The sequence below is a fragment of the Sphaerodactylus townsendi genome, linkage group LG03 (assembly GCF_021028975.2).
Source record: "Sphaerodactylus townsendi isolate TG3544 linkage group LG03, MPM_Stown_v2.3, whole genome shotgun sequence".
NCBI classification, from domain to species: domain Eukaryota; kingdom Metazoa; phylum Chordata; class Lepidosauria; order Squamata; family Sphaerodactylidae; genus Sphaerodactylus; species Sphaerodactylus townsendi.
In genome coordinates this window covers 147,016,804-147,024,963 of record NC_059427.1, presented here as the reverse complement: position 1 = coordinate 147,024,963, position 8,160 = coordinate 147,016,804, and positions in this window count along the sequence as shown.

Sequence of the window (8,160 nt, the reverse complement as noted above, 5' to 3'; positions counted from 1 at the left end):
TCTTAGCCCCACCAACCTCACAAGGTGTCTGCTGTGGGAGAGGAGTTTGTTAACTGCCATGGGACCCTATATAGGGCAGAAAGGCTGGGTATAAATCCAAGCTTTTCTTCTTTTCTTTTATCAAAAAGGGGGGGGGGTTAAGGAATCCCATCCTAGGTGAGTTTCTAGCCCCATCCGTATATAGTTTTATTGGATCATATATATATTTTATGCTACTGTTTTATATGATATTTATAGGTAAGTTTATTGTATATCCATGTTGTGAGCCACTCCAGTGGGGGAGAGCAGGGTATTAAAATAAATAAATAAATAAATAAATAAATAAATAAATAAATAAATAAATAACAACAGCCCCGTGAGGTAGGCTAGGCTGAGAGTGGACAACTGGCCCCAGGTCATCCAGTATGCTTCCCTGGCAGAGTGGGAATTTGAATCTGGGTCTCATAGATCCTCACCCTATATACTCTCTAACCACTCTAACCACTACACCAGGCTGCCTCTCCGCGAGCGGTGTTATTACGACTGGCTCCCCGCTCCCGCTTTCCCAGCTTGACTCTGCCTTCCAGCTCTTCTGGCACATCAGGATTTTTAGAGATAAGACCAAGGTCAATAGTGCAATAAAAGTAAAAATATATTTTATTGCCCAGCTAAAATTCCCTACGCATTTCACCATCATTCTTCTTCGGGGAATCTGTAATATATAATACACAAATACATTACTGAGCTCTCATAAACAGCAAAACAGGGCTATATTTTTATCTCTCAGTGACTGGGTCAGCCCTTTAATTTTGTTTTCTCCATGTCAGGGTTTCCCCACTTGCTAACCCTCAACAGCTTCCCAGGGCAGCTGAGCAGCCAACGAGAGCTCTAATGTGTAGTACAGGGGTGGGAGACCACCCGGGAATGCCACAGTCACTCTGCAAAGGTGGGCACTGACAAACCACCTCTGTTTATGTCCTACCTTGAAAACCCTATGGGGTCACCATGCGTCACCTGTGACTTGATAGCGCTTACCACCATCAAAGAAGACCCAAACTCCATTTCATTCAAATGCCAGGCGGGCTGTTGGGAGCTGCGTCTCCACTTCCACTAAAAATGGCCAGTCCAAGCACTGCGAATGAATGAGCTATTCTAGAAGGGTGTAGTGGTTACAGTCAGTTTGGTGTGTTGGGTTAGATCTGGGAGACCCCAGTTCGATTCCTCACTCTGCCGTGGAAGCTGGCTGGGTGGCGTTGGGACACATGCTCTCCGCCACACCTGGGCTGTAGTCAGTGGTGGGATTCAAATAATTTAACCACTGGTTGTCCGGGCGCGGGCGGAGCGATAGTAGCCGCCCCCGCGCCCGGACTGAAGCCGGCGATCCGGAGGTCGGCTGGGCAGGGGGGTTCCTCGGGACCGGTGCGGAAACTCGCCGAAGTTTCGACGCAAGAATGCTTCGAAGATACGAAGCTCCGTAGTTCCGGCCGTGCCCGGAGCACTGCTGAGCCCTATCGGCTCGGCATGGATGCGCTGCAGCTGGGCAGGGGGAGGGTTTTGAGTCTGGGAAGGGGATTTAAGGGAGAGCAAAGGGAAGCTCAGGAGCTGCCGCTGCAGCAGGGTGACGTGGGAGGGGTGTGGAGTGGTGGAAGGGGCAGACAGCTCGTGAGGAGGGTGCGTTGGGAGGGTGTGCCAGGGCCACCTCCCGTCAGGCAGCAGGCAACTGGGTGTGGCGCATCAGCTGTCTAGCCAACTCCGGCCGTTAGTGAGGCAACTGCGGCGGGGCGGGGCCTGACACGCAGGGGGGGTTTAGGGAAGAGACAGCTGGAGAAGCCAGAGGGGGCAGCCTTCAACACCAGGCGCCCTGTGGGCTAAATTGTTTCTTGGCCCCTTGGGCCAATTGGAAAAGAACATCTCTAGGGAGGACAACCCCCAGGACAGGGAGGGAGGGAAGGTTCCATCGCCCAAGGGCCCTGTGCAGGGAAGGGAAGCGCCACACTGGTTGCTTACAAGCACCATTTTAACAACCGGTTCTGCCGAAGTGGTGCGAACCGGCTGAATCCCACCACTGGCTGCAGTGAAGAAAACATCACAGAGGAAAGGAGAAAGATGTAAGCGGCTACAGGCTCCCACTGGGAAGGGTATAAATCAGGGGTAGGGAACCTGCAGCTCGAGAGCCGCATGCGGCTCTTCTGCATTTGCACTGTGGCTCCACGAGCCGAGCCACCAGCCCCATCCTTGCACCAACTGCCCACGGTCGGCTGGGCCGCGCAGCGGGCTTCCCCTCTCGCCTGCCCCGTTGGAGCGGGGCGGGCGCTTTCCCAGCGGCCGGCAAGGCCGAGCCGCCGGCTTCATCCTTGCCCGCCTTGCCGCATCCATGCACTTCTCAGAATGAGCGGAGTAAAAGGTTAAAAAACCCCTATATATATATATAGTGTTATCTTTATTTTAAATGTCAAAAATTATTTGCGGCTCCAAGTGTTTTCTTTTCCCGTGGAAAACGGGTCCAAATGGCTCTTTGAGTGTTAAAGGTTCCCTACCCCTGGTATAAATGTATAAATAAAAATAAATCTTTTTAACCAGCCCAGGCCAGAAGATGCCAACTGCACACTTCTGAAACCCACTCTGAGCCACTCAGACTGCAAAACCACCTGATCCAAGCCGAAGGCAGCGGGCTGGCGTAACCATGGCAACCAGTGCATAAAGAAAGGCCTTGTTAGGGCTTGACAAACTTGAGAAACAGACAGTGGCGTTTCCCCCACAGCCAAAACATCCCGGGGGGAAAACCAGGATCATACATAACGGGATGTTTCCATCTCGGTTCCTGCCTCCGCACGGCAGCCCCTCGGCGCGTTCAGGCCGGGAGGAAGAGCGCCAGGTGATTACGCAATGCTGCGCATGCGCGAACTGTCCCGTTTTTCCAGCGTTCTGATTGGCCGCAGCCAGCAAGGTGGGGAAAATGAACCGGCCTGTCTCCCACAATGTTTGCACGGGAGCGGAAGCAGCGCGTTTTTTAAAAAAAGAACCGCCAATTTTATCGTTTTTTTAAAGGCGCGGGATAAAGGAAATCTCACGGGGCGGGGCCGAGTTAGACCTGGAAGCCATGCGGAAAACATGGCCGAACCGGGATGGTTCACTTCCTTATCCCAGGATATGTTGGCTGTGAGGAAAACGCCAGTAAGAGTGGAAGAAGGACGACCGGTGTTGGAAAGTGCTGGCAGGTCGCAGCTGACTTATGGGGTCCTGTAGGGTTTTCAAGGCCAGAGACTAACAGAGGTTTGCCTGCCTGCCTCCGCACAGCAACCCTGAAATTCCTTGGTGGTCTCCCAACTAAACAGTATCCAGGGTCGACCCTGCTTCGCTTCCGAGATGTGATGAGATCAGGCTCACCTGGTGCATCCAGGTCAAGACAAGAGATTAATAGAGATCGAGCTAGCCTGGACCATGAAGGTCTAGGCAAGAGGCTAACAGAGGTGGGTTCCTATTGCTTGCCTCTGCGTAGAAACCCTGGACTTCCTTGGTTGTCTCTCTTCTAAATAATAACAAAGGCCAACCCTGCTTTGCTTCTGAGAAGTGATGAGATCAGGCTTGTCTGGGCCCTCCAGGTCAAGGCAAGGGGCTAACAGAGGTAGTTTCTTACTGCCTGCCTCTGCGTAGCAAACCTGGGCTTCCTTGGTGGTCTCCCATCCGAGTATTAACCCTGCTTGGCTTCCAAGATGGGATCAGATCAAGCAAGCACAGGCCATCCAGGTCAAGTCAAGGGAGGATTGGCCATCGGCTGCCTCTCTGTCGTGGCTCTAGACTTCTTTGGTGATCTCCCATCCAAGGACCAACTGGGCCGACCCTGTGTTGCTTCCAAGCCAGCCTGAGCCATCTAGGTCAGGGCAAAGGGCCTGTTAGTCCTGCATAAACCTCAAGCCCCGGGCTTTGAATTTCTGCGACTCTTTTCCTGTTCCAAGAGCAGGAACAGCAGTGGCGGCAGTGGCGTAGGAGGTTAAGAGCTCGTGTATCTAATCGGGAGGAACCGGGTTTGATTCTCCGCTCTGCCGCCTGAGCTGTGGAGGCTTATCTGGGGAATTCCGATTAGCCTGTACACTCCCACACAAAACGGCTGGGTGACCTTGGGCTAGTCACAGCTTCTCGGAGCTCTCTCAGCCCCACCTACCTCACAGGGTGTTTGTTGTGAGGGGGGAAGGGCAAGGAGATTGTAAGCCCCTTTGAGTCTCCTGCAGGAGAGAAAGGGGGGATATAAATCTAAACTCTTCTTCTTCTTCTTCTTCTTCTTCTTCTTCTTCTTCTTCTTCTTCTTCTTCTTCTTCTTCTTCTTCTTCTTCTTCTTCTTCTTCTTCTTCGTCTTCTTCTTCCACCTTGAGTGATCAAATGCATCAGATCTTTCCCAAACTTGACTGATGTTTTCCAGTCCCACCTGACTTTAATGCAGACACCTCTCCTGTTTTGCTACCTATCTCTTTTCCCAGGTCACTTTCACCTTCTTGCTAGCTGCATTAATCTCTGTTTCAGTAAAGGGCACATGAGCCGAGCTGAACTTGAGTTGAGCAAAGCCAAGACGCTTGTAAAACTTCTGAGCTATTTAATCGAAACAGGCCGATGTGAATCGCCTTGAGGATGGATGCGCAGCTTGGCCCAGAAGTATGTCCTAAGAATAACAGTGCGCTTCTGAGCACCTTCAGGTCGCCTTTCTGGCTCCAACGACCACAGAACGATACCAGTGGCACTAGCAGGTTAAACTATAAAGCTTTCCGCCCCCCCTCTTGTGCTGATGTGAAATGGAGGTGGGAAAGGGCATGTTTGAATATCGCCCCCTGCCAAATGAAAATTCCCTGCCTGTAGAAAGCTAGCGTGTGAGGTTCAGGTTTGGACCGACATGCAGTCTTTCGATATGCAGAGCGTTTCAATACAGAGAAAGCATTCTGCAGTTTGTCCACCCGTTAATGGAGCTGCCAGTTGCCTGTTTGTAAGGAGAGCACTGTCAAGGCAGCAGATCAGCAGAAGGGGTTTGCCATTTGCTGACCCTCCTTGGCTTCCAAGAGCTGATAAGAGTGAGCTGCCCTGGGCCTTCCAAGCCAAGGCAAGAGACAAGCATAGAACCATAAGAGTTGGAAGGGGCCATACAGGCCATCTTGCCTAACCCCCTGCTCAATGCAGGATTAGCTTACAGCAGAGGTCTTCAAACTATGGCCCTCCAGATGTTCAGGAACTACAATTCCCACCAGCCTCTGCCAGCATGGCCAAGTAGCAGGGCTGATGGGAATTGTAGTTCCTGAACATCTGGAGGGCCATAGTTTGAAGACCCCTGGCCTACAGCATCGCAGACAAGTGTTTATCCAGTTGTTGCTTGAAAACTGCCAGTGATGGGGAGCTCACTGCCGCTCTAGGTAGGAAGCTAATTCCACTATTGCATAACAGTTACTGGTATTGGTCTCCTGGTCGTTGGTCATACTCATCACTCTTCTTTGCACTTGTGTTACTGACCTCTGTGATAAGAACAGCTTCCCTTGCCTGAGTCTACACATGAAGCCTTTACGAGACAGGACGTTTTTCTCTAGGCCTGCTGGCAACCAAATCAGTGAGAGCCCTTGGTAAAGCCCTGCTCCCTGACACACTTGATTTCTACATGCAGAGAGTTTAAAAATATATATTTTATTTGAGTTTATAATAACACAGTATATTTTGTCTAATAATATGTTGTTACTTGTTATGTTTTTTCACTGTTTTTCTTTCTGTTCTCTGTATATTAAATACATTCCACATGCAGAGAGTTTTGAGAGCCAGCGTGGTGTAGTGATTAAGAGTGTCTGGCTAGTGTCTAAGAGACCTGGGTTCCGATATCCATTCACACCATGGATGCTTGCTAGGTGACCTAGGGTCAGTCGCATTCTCTCACATTCTCTCACCTACCTCACAGGGTTGCTGTGAGGATAAAATGGAGAGGAGGAGAGAAAGATATGAGCTGCTTTGGGTCCCCACTGTGGGGATAGGCAGGGTGCAAATTAAATAAACAAACAAACCTGGGATGAATTTAAACGTGCAATTCCTCACCTGTGAGTTAGATACAGCCCAGTCCCCAAACCTTTCATCCCTGGATACCGCTGACTGTACAAACTATCAATAGGTTTGTCATCTGTAGTCTATCTTACTACCTGTGTGAGGCAAATACTCCTTTTGGAGGTTACCTGTATGCCAGGTGGAGAATACACACTCTGTGCACAAATTATAGGGATCATGAGCTATCTTGGGGCAGACTGATTGATTCTGTCACATTCAAAGTTGACTGCAAATAATCACAACAGGTTTTTACCCTAGGATGAAGATGACAGGTCTTCGGGGGCAGAGGGTGGTGTGTGTGTGGAACTCAGTCTAACACAGGGGTCCCCAAACTTTTTAAACCGGGGGCCAGTTCACTGTCCCTCAGACTGTTGGAGGGCCGGACTAAAAAAAAAACTATGAACAAATTCCTATGCACAAATGATTGTAAAATGTTTGATTTCACCTTTCAGCCTTTCTGTCATGGTCTATGGGGGGGGGTGGGGGGGGGGGGGGGTGGGGGGGGGGGGGGGTGGGGGGGGGGGGGGGTGGGGGGGGGGGGGGGTGGGGGGGGGGGGGGGTGGGGGGGGGGGGGGGTGGGGGGGGGGGGGGGTGGGGGGGGGGGGGGGTGGGGGGGGGGGGGGGTGGGGGGGGGGGGGGGTGGGGGGGGGGGGGGGTGGGGGGGGGGGGGGGTGGGGGGGGGGGGGGGTGGGGGGGGGGGGGGGTGGGGGGGGGGGGGGGTGGGGGGGGGGGGGGGTGGGGGGGGGGGGGGGTGGGGGGGGGGGGGGGTGGGGGGGGGGGGGGGTGGGGGGGGGGGGGGGTGGGGGGGGGGGGGGGTGGGGGGGGGGGGGGGTGGGGGGGGGGGGGGGTGGGGGGGGGGGGGGGTGGGGGGGGGGGGGGGTGGGGGGGGGGGGGGGTGGGGGGGGGGGGGGGTGGGGGGGGGGGGGGGTGGGGGGGGGGGGGGGTGGGGGGGGGGGGGGGTGGGGGGGGGGGGGGGTGGGGGGGGGGGGGGGTGGGGGGGGGGGGGGGTGGGGGGGGGGGGGGGTGGGGGGGGGGGGGGGTGGGGGGGGGGGGGGGTGGGGGGGGGGGGGGGTGGGGGGGGGGGGGGGTGGGGGGGGGGGGGGGTGGGGGGGGGGGGGGGTGGGGGGGGGGGGGGGTGGGGGGGGGGGGGGGTGGGGGGGGGGGGGGGTGGGGGGGGGGGGGGGTGGGGGGGGGGGGGGGTGGGGGGGGGGGGGGGTGGGGGGGGGGGGGGGTGGGGGGGGGGGGGGGTGGGGGGGGGGGGGGGTGGGGGGGGGGGGGGGTGGGGGGGGGGGGGGGTGGGGGGGGGGGGGGGTGGGGGGGGGGGGGGGTGGGGGGGGGGGGGGGTGGGGGGGGGGGGGGGTGGGGGGGGGGGGGGGTGGGGGGGGGGGGGGGTGGGGGGGGGGGGGGGTGGGGGGGGGGGGGGGTGGGGGGGGGGGGGGGTGGGGGGGGGGGGGGGTGGGGGGGGGGGGGGGTGGGGGGGGGGGGGGGTGGGGGGGGGGGGGGGTGGGGGGGGGGGGGGGTGGGGGGGGGGGGGGGTGGGGGGGGGGGGGGGTGGGGGGGGGGGGGGGTGGGGGGGGGGGGGGGTGGGGGGGGGGGGGGGTGGGGGGGGGGGGGGGTGGGGGGGGGGGGGGGTGGGGGGGGGGGGGGGTGGGGGGGGGGGGGGGTGGGGGGGGGGGGGGGTGGGGGGGGGGGGGGGTGGGGGGGGGGGGGGGTGGGGGGGGGGGGGGGTGGGGGGGGGGGGGGGTGGGGGGGGGGGGGGGTGGGGGGGGGGGGGGGTGGGGGGGGGGGGGGGTGGGGGGGGGGGGGGGTGGGGGGGGGGGGGGGTGGGGGGGGGGGGGGGTGGGGGGGGGGGGGGGTGGGGGGGGGGGGGGGTGGGGGGGGGGGGGGGTGGGGGGGGGGGGGGGTGGGGGGGGGGGGGGGTGGGGGGGGGGGGGGGTGGGGGGGGGGGGGGGTGGGGGGGGGGGGGGGTGGGGGGGGGGGGGGGTGGGGGGGGGGGGGGGTGGGGGGGGGGGGGGGTGGGGGGGGGGGGGGGTGGGGGGGGGGGGGGGTGGGGGGGGGGGGGGGTGGGGGGGGGGGGGGGTGGGGGGGGGGGGGGGTGGGGGGGGGGGGGGGTGGGGG